The 17,102-nt window shown below is 50.1% G+C and overlaps 23 non-coding genes across 23 annotated transcripts; all 23 read left to right on the forward strand.

The window, feature by feature from the left end:
• Positions 1–404: 404 nt before the first annotated feature.
• On the forward strand, positions 405–595 carry LOC131960163 (U2 spliceosomal RNA). Its single transcript, XR_009389604.1, has one exon. It is a non-coding gene; the product is annotated as a U2 spliceosomal RNA (small nuclear RNA).
• Positions 596–1,105: 510 nt separating this feature from the next.
• LOC131959229 (U1 spliceosomal RNA) lies at positions 1,106–1,269 on the forward strand. The gene has a single exon (XR_009389413.1). It is a non-coding gene; the product is annotated as a U1 spliceosomal RNA (small nuclear RNA).
• A 612-nt stretch (positions 1,270–1,881) lies between these two features.
• Positions 1,882–2,072, forward strand: LOC131960425 (U2 spliceosomal RNA). The gene has a single exon (XR_009389672.1). It is a non-coding gene; the product is annotated as a U2 spliceosomal RNA (small nuclear RNA).
• Positions 2,073–2,582: 510 nt separating this feature from the next.
• Positions 2,583–2,746, forward strand: LOC131959236 (U1 spliceosomal RNA). The gene has a single exon (XR_009389414.1). It is a non-coding gene; the product is annotated as a U1 spliceosomal RNA (small nuclear RNA).
• A 612-nt stretch (positions 2,747–3,358) lies between these two features.
• Positions 3,359–3,549, forward strand: LOC131960450 (U2 spliceosomal RNA). The gene has a single exon (XR_009389676.1). It is a non-coding gene; the product is annotated as a U2 spliceosomal RNA (small nuclear RNA).
• A 510-nt stretch (positions 3,550–4,059) lies between these two features.
• LOC131959752 (U1 spliceosomal RNA) lies at positions 4,060–4,223 on the forward strand. Its single transcript, XR_009389524.1, has one exon. It is a non-coding gene; the product is annotated as a U1 spliceosomal RNA (small nuclear RNA).
• Positions 4,224–4,835: 612 nt separating this feature from the next.
• Positions 4,836–5,026, forward strand: LOC131960171 (U2 spliceosomal RNA). Its single transcript, XR_009389607.1, has one exon. It is a non-coding gene; the product is annotated as a U2 spliceosomal RNA (small nuclear RNA).
• Positions 5,027–5,536: 510 nt separating this feature from the next.
• On the forward strand, positions 5,537–5,700 carry LOC131959243 (U1 spliceosomal RNA). Its single transcript, XR_009389417.1, has one exon. It is a non-coding gene; the product is annotated as a U1 spliceosomal RNA (small nuclear RNA).
• Positions 5,701–6,312: 612 nt separating this feature from the next.
• Positions 6,313–6,503, forward strand: LOC131960458 (U2 spliceosomal RNA). The gene has a single exon (XR_009389677.1). It is a non-coding gene; the product is annotated as a U2 spliceosomal RNA (small nuclear RNA).
• Positions 6,504–7,013: 510 nt separating this feature from the next.
• On the forward strand, positions 7,014–7,177 carry LOC131959250 (U1 spliceosomal RNA). Its single transcript, XR_009389419.1, has one exon. It is a non-coding gene; the product is annotated as a U1 spliceosomal RNA (small nuclear RNA).
• Positions 7,178–7,789: 612 nt separating this feature from the next.
• LOC131960181 (U2 spliceosomal RNA) lies at positions 7,790–7,980 on the forward strand. Its single transcript, XR_009389618.1, has one exon. It is a non-coding gene; the product is annotated as a U2 spliceosomal RNA (small nuclear RNA).
• Positions 7,981–8,490: 510 nt separating this feature from the next.
• Positions 8,491–8,654, forward strand: LOC131959255 (U1 spliceosomal RNA). The gene has a single exon (XR_009389421.1). It is a non-coding gene; the product is annotated as a U1 spliceosomal RNA (small nuclear RNA).
• Positions 8,655–9,266: 612 nt separating this feature from the next.
• Positions 9,267–9,457, forward strand: LOC131960203 (U2 spliceosomal RNA). Its single transcript, XR_009389620.1, has one exon. It is a non-coding gene; the product is annotated as a U2 spliceosomal RNA (small nuclear RNA).
• A 510-nt stretch (positions 9,458–9,967) lies between these two features.
• LOC131959261 (U1 spliceosomal RNA) lies at positions 9,968–10,131 on the forward strand. Its single transcript, XR_009389422.1, has one exon. It is a non-coding gene; the product is annotated as a U1 spliceosomal RNA (small nuclear RNA).
• Positions 10,132–10,743: 612 nt separating this feature from the next.
• On the forward strand, positions 10,744–10,934 carry LOC131960214 (U2 spliceosomal RNA). The gene has a single exon (XR_009389621.1). It is a non-coding gene; the product is annotated as a U2 spliceosomal RNA (small nuclear RNA).
• Positions 10,935–11,444: 510 nt separating this feature from the next.
• LOC131959266 (U1 spliceosomal RNA) lies at positions 11,445–11,608 on the forward strand. The gene has a single exon (XR_009389423.1). It is a non-coding gene; the product is annotated as a U1 spliceosomal RNA (small nuclear RNA).
• Positions 11,609–12,220: 612 nt separating this feature from the next.
• Positions 12,221–12,411, forward strand: LOC131960225 (U2 spliceosomal RNA). The gene has a single exon (XR_009389622.1). It is a non-coding gene; the product is annotated as a U2 spliceosomal RNA (small nuclear RNA).
• A 510-nt stretch (positions 12,412–12,921) lies between these two features.
• Positions 12,922–13,085, forward strand: LOC131959270 (U1 spliceosomal RNA). The gene has a single exon (XR_009389424.1). It is a non-coding gene; the product is annotated as a U1 spliceosomal RNA (small nuclear RNA).
• Positions 13,086–13,697: 612 nt separating this feature from the next.
• Positions 13,698–13,888, forward strand: LOC131960236 (U2 spliceosomal RNA). The gene has a single exon (XR_009389623.1). It is a non-coding gene; the product is annotated as a U2 spliceosomal RNA (small nuclear RNA).
• A 510-nt stretch (positions 13,889–14,398) lies between these two features.
• Positions 14,399–14,562, forward strand: LOC131959273 (U1 spliceosomal RNA). Its single transcript, XR_009389425.1, has one exon. It is a non-coding gene; the product is annotated as a U1 spliceosomal RNA (small nuclear RNA).
• A 612-nt stretch (positions 14,563–15,174) lies between these two features.
• On the forward strand, positions 15,175–15,365 carry LOC131960906 (U2 spliceosomal RNA). The gene has a single exon (XR_009389789.1). It is a non-coding gene; the product is annotated as a U2 spliceosomal RNA (small nuclear RNA).
• Positions 15,366–15,875: 510 nt separating this feature from the next.
• Positions 15,876–16,039, forward strand: LOC131959284 (U1 spliceosomal RNA). The gene has a single exon (XR_009389427.1). It is a non-coding gene; the product is annotated as a U1 spliceosomal RNA (small nuclear RNA).
• A 612-nt stretch (positions 16,040–16,651) lies between these two features.
• LOC131960795 (U2 spliceosomal RNA) lies at positions 16,652–16,842 on the forward strand. The gene has a single exon (XR_009389757.1). It is a non-coding gene; the product is annotated as a U2 spliceosomal RNA (small nuclear RNA).
• The last annotated feature ends 260 nt before the right edge of the window (positions 16,843–17,102 follow it).

A 17,102-nucleotide genomic window follows, 5' to 3' on the forward strand; every position in this document is an offset into this window, starting at 1 on the left:
ATATGCGCTAGTACAAGCGCAGGAAAGCACACAGGCCTGTTGGTAAATCTTTGTCATCTTTGGTAAAACATGCGGTATTGGCTTTGCTGCTGAAATGTGCATCAGCTGCACTTTGGTGGCATGTCCACCAGGGGCTGTCAGTGCTTGATTTGCTTTCAAAAACACTGACACTGCGTCACGAACTCTAGCAACAAGCAGAGTCCCTTTTCACCCAGAGAGAGCCACAATTTGCACATTTGCTTCTCTAAGAGAACATACTTTGGAGCGATTCTGAGAGGTTTTCCTCCACTGTCGTTGGTGGTACTCTTACTCGCGCTTCCCGAAACTGCTACTTGGGTTTTGAGAACCGGCATCGAGAGTGAGTGTGCAGCCAATCCGCCCTTCACCTCCGACCCTTTGACGGCATCGCTTCTCGGCCTTTTGGCTAAGATCAAGTGTAGTATCTGTTCTTATCAGTTTAATATCTGATACGTCCCCTACCCGGGGACCATATATTAAATTGATTTTTGGAACTGGGAGATGGAATAGGGGCTTGCTCCGTCCACTCCACGCATCGACCTGGTATTGCAGTACTTCCGGGAACGGTGCACCCCTCCTCTCTATGTGAAATGTAAAGCACGTTCGTTCCTCTGCCTGCTCTCTCAGCTTGCGGAACTCTGCCTTCCTGTGTGGCTGATGCTGTTAGCCTGAGTATTGCCCAACCTTCTTTCTGCCCCTGGGCTATGCCAGGGCAAATGTAATAGTTTGCCAACGTGACGCTCCGTGTTGGATTTGGATACGGGGACAATGAGCAGGCCTGTCCCAGCCGATGATGTGGACTCACAATATGTGTACACTTGTTAATGCTCCAATTTCATAGTGACATTCAGTGGGCGTGAACCTTTCTGCAGTGTCCATGACTCTCATTTTAAGAGCAGGAGGCAGCAAAAGGGAGACACGTGAAATGCATGCCTGTTCCCATAACATGAATCAAACAGGTCACTGTTTCCCAGTCTGCTTTCCACTGACCCGACATGTCAGGAGGAAGACAAACACATGCCTTCAGCACCATCAGTCAGCGTGGCGTGTCTGCTACAGGGCAGCCGATCTCTGAGCTGTGCAACTCATACTTACCTGGCAGGGGAGACACCATGATCACGAAGGTGGTTCACCCAGGGCGAGGCTCAGCCATTGCACTCCGGCCGAGCTGACCTCTGCGAATTCCCCAAATGTGGGAATCTCGACTGCATAATTTCTGGTAGTGGGGGACTGCGTTCGCGCTCTCCCCTGACATATACTGTGAAAATTAAAACAAGAGGCAACCCTCAAGTCATTCACGGGGGCTGTAAGCATTTTAGGCTGCTTGAAACGAAGCAGAGCTTACACGGTGATGCCGAGCATCAGTAAGCAGTGGTAGTACAGTACAATGGGCATATGTACGTTCAAGTGCCTGGAAATTGAAGCCCACTTCCGGATTGCTACCTTTGCGTTGAGCAACATATGCGCTAATACAAGCGCAGGAAAGCACACAGGCCTGTTGGTAAATCTTTGTCATCTTTGGTAAAACATGCGGTATTGGCTTTGCTGCTGAAATGTGCATCAGCTGCACTTTGGTGGCATGTCCACCAGGGGCTGTCAGTGCTTGATTTGCTTTCAAAAACACTGACACTGCGTCACGAACTCTAGCAACAAGCAGAGTCCCTTTTCACCCAGAGAGAGCCACAATTTGCACATTTGCTTCTCTAAGAGAACATACTTTGGAGCGATTCTGAGAGGTTTTCCTCCACTGTCGTTGGTGGTACTCTTACTCGCGCTTCCCGAAACTGCTACTTGGGTTTTGAGAACCGGCATCGAGAGTGAGTGTGCAGCCAATCCGCCCTTCACCTCCGACCCTTTGACGGCATTGCTTCTCGGCCTTTTGGCTAAGATCAAGTGTAGTATCTGTTCTTATCAGTTTAATATCTGATACGTCCCCTACCCGGGGACCATATATTAAATTGATTTTTGGAACTGGGAGATGGAATAGGGGCTTGCTCCGTCCACTCCACGCATCGACCTGGTATTGCAGTACTTCCGGGAACGGTGCACCCCTCCTCTCTATGTGAAATGTAAAGCACGTTCGTTCCTCTGCCTGCTCTCTCAGCTTGCGGAACTCTGCCTTCCTGTGTGGCTGATGCTGTTAGCCTGAGTATTGCCCAACCTTCTTTCTGCCCCTGGGCTATGCCAGGGCAAATGTAATAGTTTGCCAACGTGACGCTCCGTGTTGGATTTGGATACGGGGACAATGAGCAGGCCTGTCCCAGCCGATGATGTGGACTCACAATATGTGTACACTTGTTAATGCTCCAATTTCATAGTGACATTCAGTGGGCGTGAACCTTTCTGCAGTGTCCATGACTCTCATTTTAAGAGCAGGAGGCAGCAAAAGGGAGACACGTGAAATGCATGCCTGTGCCCATAACATGAATCAAACAGGTCACTGTTTCCCAGTCTGCTTTCCACTGACCCGACATGTCAGGAGGAAGACAAACACATGCCTTCAGCACCATCAGTCAGCGTGGCGTGTCTGCTACAGGGCAGCCGATCTCTGAGCTGTGCAACTCATACTTACCTGGCAGGGGAGACACCATGATCACGAAGGTGGTTCACCCAGGGCGAGGCTCAGCCATTGCACTCCGGCCGAGCTGACCTCTGCGAATTCCCCAAATGTGGGAATCTCGACTGCATAATTTCTGGTAGTGGGGGACTGCGTTCGCGCTCTCCCCTGACATATACTGTGAAAATTAAAATAAGAGGCAACCCTCAAGTCATTCACGGGGGCTGTAAGCATTTTAGGCTGCTTGAAACGAAGCAGAGCTTACACGGTGATGCCGAGCATCAGTAAGCAGTGGTAGTACAGTACAATGGGCATATGTACGTTCAAGTGCCTGGAAATTGAAGCCCACTTCCGGATTGCTACCTTTGCGTTGAGCAACATATGCGCTAATACAAGCGCAGGAAAGCACACAGGCCTGTTGGTAAATCTTTGTCATCTTTGGTAAAACATGCGGTATTGGCTTTGCTGCTGAAATGTGCATCAGCTGCACTTTGGTGGCATGTCCACCAGGGGCTGTCAGTGCTTGATTTGCTTTCAAAAACACTGACACTGCGTCACGAACTCTAGCAACAAGCAGAGTCCCTTTTCACCCAGAGAGAGCCACAATTTGCACATTTGCTTCTCTAAGAGAACATACTTTGGAGCGATTCTGAGAGGTTTTCCTCCACTGTCGTTGGTGGTACTCTTACTCGCGCTTCCCGAAACTGCTACTTGGGTTTTGAGAACCGGCATTGAGAGTGAGTGTGCAGCCAATCCGCCCTTCACCTCCGACCCTTTGACGGCATCGCTTCTCGGCCTTTTGGCTAAGATCAAGTGTAGTATCTGTTCTTATCAGTTTAATATCTGATACGTCCCCTACCCGGGGACCATATATTAAATTGATTTTTGGACCTGGGAGATGGAATAGGGGCTTGCTCCGTCCACTCCACGCATCGACCTGGTATTGCAGTACTTCCGGGAACGGTGCACCCCTCCTCTCTGTGTGAAATGTAAAGCACGTTCGTTCCTCTGCCTGCTCTCTCAGCTTGCGGAACTCTGCCTTCCTGTGTGGCTGATGCTGTTAGCCTGAGTATTGCCCAACCTTCTTTCTGCCCCTGGGCTATGCCAGGGCAAATGTAATAGTTTGCCAACGTGACGCTCCGTGTTGGATTTGGATACGGGGACAATGAGCAGGCCTGTCCCAGCCGATGATGTGGACTCACAATATGTGTACACTTGTTAATGCTCCAATTTCATAGTGACATTCAGTGGGCGTGAACCTTTCTGCAGTGTCCATGACTCTCATTTTAAGAGCAGGAGGCAGCAAAAGGGAGACACGTGAAATGCATGCCTGTGCCCATAACATGAATCAAACAGGTCACTGTTTCCCAGTCTGCTTTCCACTGACCCGACATGTCAGGAGGAAGACAAACACATGCCTTCAGCACCATCAGTCAGCGTGGCGTGTCTGCTACAGGGCAGCCGATCTCTGAGCTGTGCAACTCATACTTACCTGGCAGGGGAGACACCATGATCACGAAGGTGGTTCACCCAGGGCGAGGCTCAGCCATTGCAATCCGGCCGAGCTGACCTCTGCGAATTCCCCAAATGTGGGAATCTCGACTGCATAATTTCTGGTAGTGGGGGACTGCGTTCGCGCTCTCCCCTGACATATACTGTGAAAATTAAAACAAGAGGCAACCCTCAAGTCATTCACGGGGGCTGTAAGCATTTTAGGCTGCTTGAAACGAAGCAGAGCTTACACGGTGATGCCGAGCATCAGTAAGCAGTGGTAGTACAGTACAATGGGCATATGTACGTTCAAGTGCCTGGAAATTGAAGCCCACTTCCGGATTGCTACCTTTGCGTTGAGCAACATATGCGCTAGTACAAGCGCAGGAAAGCACACAGGCCTGTTGGTAAATCTTTGTCATCTTTGGTAAAACATGCGGTATTGGCTTTGCTGCTGAAATGTGCATCAGCTGCACTTTGGTGGCATGTCCACCAGGGGCTGTCAGTGCTTGATTTGCTTTCAAAAACACTGACACTGCGTCACGAACTCTAGCAACAAGCAGAGTCCCTTTTCACCCAGAGAGAGCCACAATTTGCACATTTGCTTCTCTAAGAGAACATGCTTTGGAGCGATTCTGAGAGGTTTTCCTCCACTGTCGTTGGTGGTACTCTTACTCGCGCTTCCCGAAACTGCTACTTGGGTTTTGAGAACCGGCATCGAGAGTGAGTGTGCAGCCAATCCGCCCTTCACCTCCGACCCTTTGACGGCATCGCTTCTCGGCCTTTTGGCTAAGATCAAGTGTAGTATCTGTTCTTATCAGTTTAATATCTGATACGTCCCCTACCCGGGGACCATATATTAAATTGATTTTTGGAACTGGGAGATGGAATAGGGGCTTGCTCCGTCCACTCCACGCATCGACCTGGTATTGCAGTACTTCCGGGAACGGTGCACCCCTCCTCTCTATGTGAAATGTAAAGCACGTTCGTTCCTCTGCCTGCTCTCTCAGCTTGCGGAACTCTGCCTTCCTGTGTGGCTGATGCTGTTAGCCTGAGTATTGCCCAACCTTCTTTCTGCCCCTGGGCTATGCCAGGGCAAATGTAATAGTTTGCCAACGTGACGCTCCGTGTTGGATTTGGATACGGGGACAATGAGCAGGCCTGTCCCAGCCGATGATGTGGACTCACAATATGTGTACACTTGTTAATGCTCCAATTTCATAGTGACATTCAGTGGGCGTGAACCTTTCTGCAGTGTCCATGACTCTCATTTTAAGAGCAGGAGGCAGCAAAAGGGAGACACGTGAAATGCATGCCTGTGCCCATAACATGAATCAAACAGGTCACTGTTTCCCAGTCTGCTTTCCACTGACCCGACATGTCAGGAGGAAGACAAACACATGCCTTCAGCACCATCAGTCAGCGTGGCGTGTCTGCTACAGGGCAGCCGATCTCTGAGCTGTGCAACTCATACTTACCTGGCAGGGGAGACACCATGATCACGAAGGTGGTTCACCCAGGGCGAGGCTCAGCCATTGCACTCCGGCCGAGCTGACCTCTGCGAATTCCCCAAATGTGGGAATCTCGACTGCATAATTTCTGGTAGTGGGGGACTGCGTTCGCGCTCTCCCCTGACATATACTGTGAAAATTAAAACAAGAGGCAACCCTCAAGTCATTCACGGGGGCTGTAAGCATTTTAGGCTGCTTGAAACGAAGCAGAGCTTACACGGTGATGCCGAGCATCAGTAAGCAGTGGTAGTACAGTACAATGGGCATATGTACGTTCAAGTGCCTGGAAATTGAAGCCCACTTCCGGATTGCTACCTTTGCGTTGAGCAACATATGCGCTAGTACAAGCGCAGGAAAGCACACAGGCCTGTTGGTAAATCTTTGTCATCTTTGGTAAAACATGCGGTATTGGCTTTGCTGCTGAAATGTGCATCAGCTGCACTTTGGTGGCATGTCCACCAGGGGCTGTCAGTGCTTGATTTGCTTTCAAAAACACTGACACTGCGTCACGAACTCTAGCAACAAGCAGAGTCCCTTTTCACCCAGAGAGAGCCACAATTTGCACATTTGCTTCTCTAAGAGAACATGCTTTGGAGCGATTCTGAGAGGTTTTCCTCCACTGTCGTTGGTGGTACTCTTACTCGCGCTTCCCGAAACTGCTACTTGGGTTTTGAGAACCGGCATTGAGAGTGAGTGTGCAGCCAATCCGCCCTTCACCTCCGACCCTTTGACGGCATCGCTTCTCGGCCTTTTGGCTAAGATCAAGTGTAGTATCTGTTCTTATCAGTTTAATATCTGATACGTCCCCTACCCGGGGACCATATATTAAATTGATTTTTGGACCTGGGAGATGGAATAGGGGCTTGCTCCGTCCACTCCACGCATCGACCTGGTATTGCAGTACTTCCGGGAACGGTGCACCCCTCCTCTCTGTGTGAAATGTAAAGCACGTTCGTTCCTCTGCCTGCTCTCTCAGCTTGCGGAACTCTGCCTTCCTGTGTGGCTGATGCTGTTAGCCTGAGTATTGCCCAACCTTCTTTCTGCCCCTGGGCTATGCCAGGGCAAATGTAATAGTTTGCCAACGTGACGCTCCGTGTTGGATTTGGATACGGGGAAAATGAGCAGGCCTGTCCCAGCCGATGATGTGGACTCACAATATGTGTACACTTGTTAATGCTCCAATTTCATAGTGACATTCAGTGGGCGTGAACCTTTCTGCAGTGTCCATGACTCTCATTTTAAGAGCAGGAGGCAGCAAAAGGGAGACACGTGAAATGCATGCCTGTGCCCATAACATGAATCAAACAGGTCACTGTTTCCCAGTCTGCTTTCCACTGACCCGACATGTCAGGAGGAAGACAAACACATGCCTTCAGCACCATCAGTCAGCGTGGCGTGTCTGCTACAGGGCAGCCGATCTCTGAGCTGTGCAACTCATACTTACCTGGCAGGGGAGACACCATGATCACGAAGGTGGTTCACCCAGGGCGAGGCTCAGCCATTGCACTCCGGCCGAGCTGACCTCTGCGAATTCCCCAAATGTGGGAATCTCGACTGCATAATTTCTGGTAGTGGGGGACTGCGTTCGCGCTCTCCCCTGACATATACTGTGAAAATTAAAACAAGAGGCAACCCTCAAGTCATTCACGGGGGCTGTAAGCATTTTAGGCTGCTTGAAACGAAGCAGAGCTTACACGGTGATGCCGAGCATCAGTAAGCAGTGGTAGTACAGTACAATGGGCATATGTACGTTCAAGTGCCTGGAAATTGAAGCCCACTTCCGGATTGCTACCTTTGCGTTGAGCAACATATGCGCTAATACAAGCGCAGGAAAGCACACAGGCCTGTTGGTAAATCTTTGTCATCTTTGGTAAAACATGCGGTATTGGCTTTGCTGCTGAAATGTGCATCAGCTGCACTTTGGTGGCATGTCCACCAGGGGCTGTCAGTGCTTGATTTGCTTTCAAAAACACTGACACTGCGTCACGAACTCTAGCAACAAGCAGAGTCCCTTTTCACCCAGAGAGAGCCACAATTTGCACATTTGCTTCTCTAAGAGAACATACTTTGGAGCGATTCTGAGAGGTTTTCCTCCACTGTCGTTGGTGGTACTCTTACTCGCGCTTCCCGAAACTGCTACTTGGGTTTTGAGAACCGGCATTGAGAGTGAGTGTGCAGCCAATCCGCCCTTCACCTCCGACCCTTTGACGGCATCGCTTCTCGGCCTTTTGGCTAAGATCAAGTGTAGTATCTGTTCTTATCAGTTTAATATCTGATACGTCCCCTACCCGGGGACCATATATTAAATTGATTTTTGGAACTGGGAGATGGAATAGGGGCTTGCTCCGTCCACTCCACGCATCGACCTGGTATTGCAGTACTTCCGGGAACGGTGCACCCCTCCTCTCTATGTGAAATGTAAAGCACGTTCGTTCCTCTGCCTGCTCTCTCAGCTTGCGGAACTCTGCCTTCCTGTGTGGCTGATGCTGTTAGCCTGAGTATTGCCCAACCTTCTTTCTGCCCCTGGGCTATGCCAGGGCAAATGTAATAGTTTGCCAACGTGACGCTCCGTGTTGGATTTGGATACGGGGACAATGAGCAGGCCTGTCCCAGCCGATGATGTGGACTCACAATATGTGTACACTTGTTAATGCTCCAATTTCATAGTGACATTCAGTGGGCGTGAACCTTTCTGCAGTGTCCATGACTCTCATTTTAAGAGCAGGAGGCAGCAAAAGGGAGACACGTGAAATGCATGCCTGTGCCCATAACATGAATCAAACAGGTCACTGTTTCCCAGTCTGCTTTCCACTGACCCGACATGTCAGGAGGAAGACAAACACATGCCTTCAGCACCATCAGTCAGCGTGGCGTGTCTGCTACAGGGCAGCCGATCTCTGAGCTGTGCAACTCATACTTACCTGGCAGGGGAGACACCATGATCACGAAGGTGGTTCACCCAGGGCGAGGCTCAGCCATTGCACTCCGGCCGAGCTGACCTCTGCGAATTCCCCAAATGTGGGAATCTCGACTGCATAATTTCTGGTAGTGGGGGACTGCGTTCGCGCTCTCCCCTGACATATACTGTGAAAATTAAAACAAGAGGCAACCCTCAAGTCATTCACGGGGGCTGTAAGCATTTTAGGCTGCTTGAAACGAAGCAGAGCTTACACGGTGATGCCGAGCATCAGTAAGCAGTGGTAGTACAGTACAATGGGCATATGTACGTTCAAGTGCCTGGAAATTGAAGCCCACTTCCGGATTGCTACCTTTGCGTTGAGCAACATATGCGCTAATACAAGCGCAGGAAAGCACACAGGCCTGTTGGTAAATCTTTGTCATCTTTGGTAAAACATGCGGTATTGGCTTTGCTGCTGAAATGTGCATCAGCTGCACTTTGGTGGCATGTCCACCAGGGGCTGTCAGTGCTTGATTTGCTTTCAAAAACACTGACACTGCGTCACGAACTCTAGCAACAAGCAGAGTCCCTTTTCACCCAGAGAGAGCCACAATTTGCACATTTGCTTCTCTAAGAGAACATACTTTGGAGCGATTCTGAGAGGTTTTCCTCCACTGTCGTTGGTGGTACTCTTACTCGCGCTTCCCGAAACTGCTACTTGGGTTTTGAGAACCGGCATCGAGAGTGAGTGTGCAGCCAATCCGCCCTTCACCTCCGACCCTTTGACGGCATCGCTTCTCGGCCTTTTGGCTAAGATCAAGTGTAGTATCTGTTCTTATCAGTTTAATATCTGATACGTCCCCTACCCGGGGACCATATATTAAATTGATTTTTGGAACTGGGAGATGGAATAGGGGCTTGCTCCGTCCACTCCACGCATCGACCTGGTATTGCAGTACTTCCGGGAACGGTGCACCCCTCCTCTCTATGTGAAATGTAAAGCACGTTCGTTCCTCTGCCTGCTCTCTCAGCTTGCGGAACTCTGCCTTCCTGTGTGGCTGATGCTGTTAGCCTGAGTATTGCCCAACCTTCTTTCTGCCCCTGGGCTATGCCAGGGCAAATGTAATAGTTTGCCAACGTGACGCTCCGTGTTGGATTTGGATACGGGGACAATGAGCAGGCCTGTCCCAGCCGATGATGTGGACTCACAATATGTGTACACTTGTTAATGCTCCAATTTCATAGTGACATTCAGTGGGCGTGAACCTTTCTGCAGTGTCCATGACTCTCATTTTAAGAGCAGGAGGCAGCAAAAGGGAGACACGTGAAATGCATGCCTGTGCCCATAACATGAATCAAACAGGTCACTGTTTCCCAGTCTGCTTTCCACTGACCCGACATGTCAGGAGGAAGACAAACACATGCCTTCAGCACCATCAGTCAGCGTGGCGTGTCTGCTACAGGGCAGCCGATCTCTGAGCTGTGCAACTCATACTTACCTGGCAGGGGAGACACCATGATCACGAAGGTGGTTCACCCAGGGCGAGGCTCAGCCATTGCACTCCGGCCGAGCTGACCTCTGCGAATTCCCCAAATGTGGGAATCTCGACTGCATAATTTCTGGTAGTGGGGGACTGCGTTCGCGCTCTCCCCTGACATATACTGTGAAAATTAAAACAAGAGGCAACCCTCAAGTCATTCACGGGGGCTGTAAGCATTTTAGGCTGCTTGAAACGAAGCAGAGCTTACACGGTGATGCCGAGCATCAGTAAGCAGTGGTAGTACAGTACAATGGGCATATGTACGTTCAAGTGCCTGGAAATTGAAGCCCACTTCCGGATTGCTACCTTTGCGTTGAGCAACATATGCGCTAATACAAGCGCAGGAAAGCACACAGGCCTGTTGGTAAATCTTTGTCATCTTTGGTAAAACATGCGGTATTGGCTTTGCTGCTGAAATGTGCATCAGCTGCACTTTGGTGGCATGTCCACCAGGGGCTGTCAGTGCTTGATTTGCTTTCAAAAACACTGACACTGCGTCACGAACTCTAGCAACAAGCAGAGTCCCTTTTCACCCAGAGAGAGCCACAATTTGCACATTTGCTTCTCTAAGAGAACATGCTTTGGAGCGATTCTGAGAGGTTTTCCTCCACTGTCGTTGGTGGTACTCTTACTCGCGCTTCCCGAAACTGCTACTTGGGTTTTGAGAACCGGCATCGAGAGTGAGTGTGCAGCCAATCCGCCCTTCACCTCCGACCCTTTGACGGCATCGCTTCTCGGCCTTTTGGCTAAGATCAAGTGTAGTATCTGTTCTTATCAGTTTAATATCTGATACGTCCCCTACCCGGGGACCATATATTAAATTGATTTTTGGAACTGGGAGATGGAATAGGGGCTTGCTCCGTCCACTCCACGCATCGACCTGGTATTGCAGTACTTCCGGGAACGGTGCACCCCTCCTCTCTATGTGAAATGTAAAGCACGTTCGTTCCTCTGCCTGCTCTCTCAGCTTGCGGAACTCTGCCTTCCTGTGTGGCTGATGCTGTTAGCCTGAGTATTGCCCAACCTTCTTTCTGCCCCTGGGCTATGCCAGGGCAAATGTAATAGTTTGCCAACGTGACGCTCCGTGTTGGATTTGGATACGGGGACAATGAGCAGGCCTGTCCCAGCCGATGATGTGGACTCACAATATGTGTACACTTGTTAATGCTCCAATTTCATAGTGACATTCAGTGGGCGTGAACCTTTCTGCAGTGTCCATGACTCTCATTTTAAGAGCAGGAGGCAGCAAAAGGGAGACACGTGAAATGCATGCCTGTTCCCATAACATGAATCAAACAGGTCACTGTTTCCCAGTCTGCTTTCCACTGACCCGACATGTCAGGAGGAAGACAAACACATGCCTTCAGCACCATCAGTCAGCGTGGCGTGTCTGCTACAGGGCAGCCGATCTCTGAGCTGTGCAACTCATACTTACCTGGCAGGGGAGACACCATGATCACGAAGGTGGTTCACCCAGGGCGAGGCTCAGCCATTGCACTCCGGCCGAGCTGACCTCTGCGAATTCCCCAAATGTGGGAATCTCGACTGCATAATTTCTGGTAGTGGGGGACTGCGTTCGCGCTCTCCCCTGACATATACTGTGAAAATTAAAACAAGAGGCAACCCTCAAGTCATTCACGGGGGCTGTAAGCATTTTAGGCTGCTTGAAACGAAGCAGAGCTTACACGGTGATGCCGAGCATCAGTAAGCAGTGGTAGTACAGTACAATGGGCATATGTACGTTCAAGTGCCTGGAAATTGAAGCCCACTTCCGGATTGCTACCTTTGCGTTGAGCAACATATGCGCTAGTACAAGCGCAGGAAAGCACACAGGCCTGTTGGTAAATCTTTGTCATCTTTGGTAAAACATGCGGTATTGGCTTTGCTGCTGAAATGTGCATCAGCTGCACTTTGGTGGCATGTCCACCAGGGTCTGTCAGTGCTTGATTTGCTTTCAAAAACACTGACACTGCGTCACGAACTCTAGCAACAAGCAGAGTCCCTTTTCACCCAGAGAGAGCCACAATTTGCACATTTGCTTCTCTAAGAGAACATACTTTGGAGCGATTCTGAGAGGTTTTCCTCCACTGTCGTTGGTGGTACTCTTACTCGCGCTTCCCGAAACTGCTACTTGGGTTTTGAGAACCGGCATCGAGAGTGAGTGTGCAGCCAATCCGCCCTTCACCTCCGACCCTTTGACGGCATCGCTTCTCGGCCTTTTGGCTAAGATCAAGTGTAGTATCTGTTCTTATCAGTTTAATATCTGATACGTCCCCTACCCGGGGACCATATATTAAATTGATTTTTGGAACTGGGAGATGGAATAGGGGCTTGCTCCGTCCACTCCACGCATCGACCTGGTATTGCAGTACTTCCGGGAACGGTGCACCCCTCCTCTCTATGTGAAATGTAAAGCACGTTCGTTCCTCTGCCTGCTCTCTCAGCTTGCGGAACTCTGCCTTCCTGTGCGGCTGATGCTGTTAGCCTGAGTATTGCCCAACCTTCTTTCTGCCCCTGGGCTATGCCAGGGCAAATGTAATAGTTTGCCAACGTGACGCTCCGTGTTGGATTTGGATACGGGGACAATGAGCAGGCCTGTCCCAGCCGATGATGTGGACTCACAATATGTGTACACTTGTTAATGCTCCAATTTCATAGTGACATTCAGTGGGCGTGAACCTTTCTGCAGTGTCCATGACTCTCATTTTAAGAGCAGGAGGCAGCAAAAGGGAGACACGTGAAATGCATGCCTGTGCCCATAACATGAATCAAACAGGTCACTGTTTCCCAGTCTGCTTTCCACTGACCCGACATGTCAGGAGGAAGACAAACACATGCCTTCAGCACCATCAGTCAGCGTGGCGTGTCTGCTACAGGGCAGCCGATCTCTGAGCTGTGCAACTCATACTTACCTGGCAGGGGAGACACCATGATCACGAAGGTGGTTCACCCAGGGCGAGGCTCAGCCATTGCACTCCGGCCGAGCTGACCTCTGCGAATTCCCCAAATGTGGGAATCTCGACTGCATAATTTCTGGTAGTGGGGGACTGCGTTCGCGCTCTCCCCTGACATATACTGTGAAATTTAAAACAAGAGGCAACCCTCAAGTCATTCACGGGGGCTGTAAGCATTTTAGGCTGCTTGAAACGAAGCAGAGCTTACACGGTGATGCCGAGCATCAGTAAGCAGTGGTAGTACAGTACAATGGGCATATGTACGTTCAAGTGCCTGGAAATTGAAGCCCACTTCCGGATTGCTACCTTTGCGTTGAGCAACATATGCGCTAATACAAGCGCAGGAAAGCACACAGGCCTGTTGGTAAATCTTTGTCATCTTTGGTAAAACATGCGGTATTGGCTTTGCTGCTGAAATGTGCATCAGCTGCACTTTGGTGGCATGTCCACCAGGGGCTGTCAGTGCTTGATTTGCTTTCAAAAACACTGACACTGCGTCACGAACTCTAGCAACAAGCAGAGTCCCTTTTCACCCAGAGAGAGCCACAATTTGCACATTTGCTTCTCTAAGAGAACATACTTTGGAGCGATTCTGAGAGGTTTTCCTCCACTGTCGTTGGTGGTACTCTTACTCGCGCTTCCCGAAACTGCTACTTGGGTTTTGAGAACCGGCATCGAGAGTGAGTGTGCAGCCAATCCGCCCTTCACCTCCGACCCTTTGACGGCATCGCTTCTCGGCCTTTTGGCTAAGATCAAGTGTAGTATCTGTTCTTATCAGTTTAATATCTGATACGTCCCCTACCCGGGGACCATATATTAAATTGATTTTTGGAACTGGGAGATGGAATAGGGGCTTGCTCCGTCCACTCCACGCATCGACCTGGTATTGCAGTACTTCCGGGAACGGTGCACCCCTCCTCTCTATGTGAAATGTAAAGCACGTTCGTTCCTCTGCCTGCTCTCTCAGCTTGCGGAACTCTGCCTTCCTGTGTGGCTGATGCTGTTAGCCTGAGTATTGCCCAACCTTCTTTCTGCCCCTGGGCTATGCCAGGGCAAATGTAATAGTTTGCCAACGTGACGCTCCGTGTTGGATTTGGATACGGGGACAATGAGCAGGCCTGTCCCAGCCGATGATGTGGACTCACAATATGTGTACACTTGTTAATGCTCCAATTTCATAGTGACATTCAGTGGGCGTGAACCTTTCTGCAGTGTCCATGACTCTCATTTTAAGAGCAGGAGGCAGCAAAAGGGAGACACGTGAAATGCATGCCTGTGCCCATAACATGAATCAAACAGGTCACTGTTTCCCAGTCTGCTTTCCACTGACCCGACATGTCAGGAGGAAGACAAACACATGCCTTCAGCACCATCAGTCAGCGTGGCGTGTCTGCTACAGGGCAGCCGATCTCTGAGCTGTGCAACTCATACTTACCTGGCAGGGGAGACACCATGATCACGAAGGTGGTTCACCCAGGGCGAGGCTCAGCCATTGCACTCCGGCCGAGCTGACCTCTGCGAATTCCCCAAATGTGGGAATCTCGACTGCATAATTTCTGGTAGTGGGGGACTGCGTTCGCGCTCTCCCCTGACATATACTGTGAAAATTAAAACAAGAGGCAACCCTCAAGTCATTCACGGGGGCTGTAAGCATTTTAGGCTGCTTGAAACGAAGCAGAGCTTACACGGTGATGCCGAGCATCAGTAAGCAGTGGTAGTACAGTACAATGGGCATATGTACGTTCAAGTGCCTGGAAATTGAAGCCCACTTCCGGATTGCTACCTTTGCGTTGAGCAACATATGCGCTAATACAAGCGCAGGAAAGCACACAGGCCTGTTGGTAAATCTTTGTCATCTTTGGTAAAACATGCGGTATTGGCTTTGCTGCTGAAATGTGCATCAGCTGCACTTTGGTGGCATGTCCACCAGGGGCTGTCAGTGCTTGATTTGCTTTCAAAAACACTGACACTGCGTCACGAACTCTAGCAACAAGCAGAGTCCCTTTTCACCCAGAGAGAGCCACAATTTGCACATTTGCTTCTCTAAGAGAACATGCTTTGGAGCGATTCTGAGAGGTTTTCCTCCACTGTCGTTGGTGGTACTCTTACTCGCGCTTCCCGAAACTGCTACTTGGGTTTTGAGAACCGGCATCGAGAGTGAGTGTGCAGCCAATCCGCCCTTCACCTCCGACCCTTTGACGGCATCGCTTCTCGGCCTTTTGGCTAAGATCAAGTGTAGTATCTGTTCTTATCAGTTTAATATCAGATACGTCCCCTACCCGGGGACGATATATTAAATTGATTTTTGGAACTGGGAGATGGAATAGGGGCTTGCTCCGTCCACTCCACGCATCGACCTGGTATTGCAGTACTTCCGGGAACGGTGCACCCCTCCTCTCTATGTGAAATGTAAAGCACGTTCGTTCCTCTGCCTGCTCTCTCAGCTTGCGGAACTCTGCCTTCCTGTGTGGCTGATGCTGTTAGCCTTAGTATTGCCCAACCTTCTTTCTGCCCCTGGGCTATGCCAGGGCAAATGTAATAGTTTGCCAACGTGACGCTCCGTGTTGGATTTGGATACGGGGACAATGAGCAGGCCTGTCCCAGCCGATGATGTGGACTCACAATATGTGTACACTTGTTAATGCTCCAATTTCATAGTGACATTCAGTGGGCGTGAACCTTTCTGCAGTGTCCATGACTCTCATTTTAAGAGCAGGAGGCAGCAAAAGGGAGACACGTGAAATGCATGCCTGTGCCCATAACATGAATCAAACAGGTCACTGTTTCCCAGTCTGCTTTCCACTGACCCGACATGTCAGGAGGAAGACAAACACATGCCTTCAGCACCATCAGTCAGCGTGGCGTGTCTGCTACAGGGCAGCCGATCTCTGAGCTGTGCAACTCATACTTACCTGGCAGGGGAGACACCATGATCACGAAGGTGGTTCACCCAGGGCGAGGCTCAGCCATTGCACTCCGGCCGAGCTGACCTCTGCGAATTCCCCAAATGTGGGAATCTCGACTGCATAATTTCTGGTAGTGGGGGACTGCGTTCGCGCTCTCCCCTGACATATACTGTGAAAATTAAAACAAGAGGCAACCCTCAAGTCATTCACGGGGGCTGTAAGCATTTTAGGCTGCTTGAAACGAAGCAGAGCTTACACGGTGATGCCGAGCATCAGTAAGCAGTGGTAGTACAGTACAATGGGCATATGTACGTTCAAGTGCCTGGAAATTGAAGCCCACTTCCGGATTGCTACCTTTGCGTTGAGCAACATATGCGCTAATACAAGCGCAGGAAAGCACACAGGCCTGTTGGTAAATCTTTGTCATCTTTGGTAAAACATGCGGTATTGGCTTTGCTGCTGAAATGTGCATCAGCTGCACTTTGGTGGCATGTCCACCAGGGGCTGTCAGTGCTTGATTTGCTTTCAAAAACACTGACACTGCGTCACGAACTCTAGCAACAAGCAGAGTCCCTTTTCACCCAGAGAGAGCCACAATTTGCACATTTGCTTCTCTAAGAGAACATGCTTTGGAGCGATTCTGAGAGGTTTTCCTCCACTGTCGTTGGTGGTACTCTTACTCGCGCTTCCCGAAACTGCTACTTGGGTTTTGAGAACCGGCATCGAGAGTGAGTGTGCAGCCAATCCGCCCTTCACCTCCGACCCTTTGACGGCATCGCTTCTCGGCCTTTTGGCTAAGATCAAGTGTAGTATCTGTTCTTATCAGTTTAATATCTGATACGTCCCCTACCCGGGGACCATATATTAAATTGATTTTTGTAACTGGGAGATGGAATAGGGGCTTGCTCCGTCCACTCCACGCATCGACCTGGTATTGCAGTACTTCCGGGAACGGTGCACCCCTCCTCTCTATGTGAAATGTAAAGCACGTTCGTTCCTCTGCCTGCTCTCTCAGCTTGCGGAACTCTGCCTTCCTGTGTGGCTGATGCTGTTAGCCTGAGTATTGCCCAACCTTCTTTCTGCCCCTGGGCTATGCCAGGGCAAATGTAATAGTTTGCCAACGTGACGCTCCGTGTTGGATTTGGATACGGGGACAATGAGCAGGCCTGTCCCAGCCGATGATGTGGACTCACAATATGTGTACACTTGTTAATGCTCCAATTTC

Source organism: Centropristis striata, chromosome 2 (assembly GCF_030273125.1).
Source record: "Centropristis striata isolate RG_2023a ecotype Rhode Island chromosome 2, C.striata_1.0, whole genome shotgun sequence".
In the NCBI taxonomy this organism is placed as follows: domain Eukaryota; kingdom Metazoa; phylum Chordata; class Actinopteri; order Perciformes; family Serranidae; genus Centropristis; species Centropristis striata.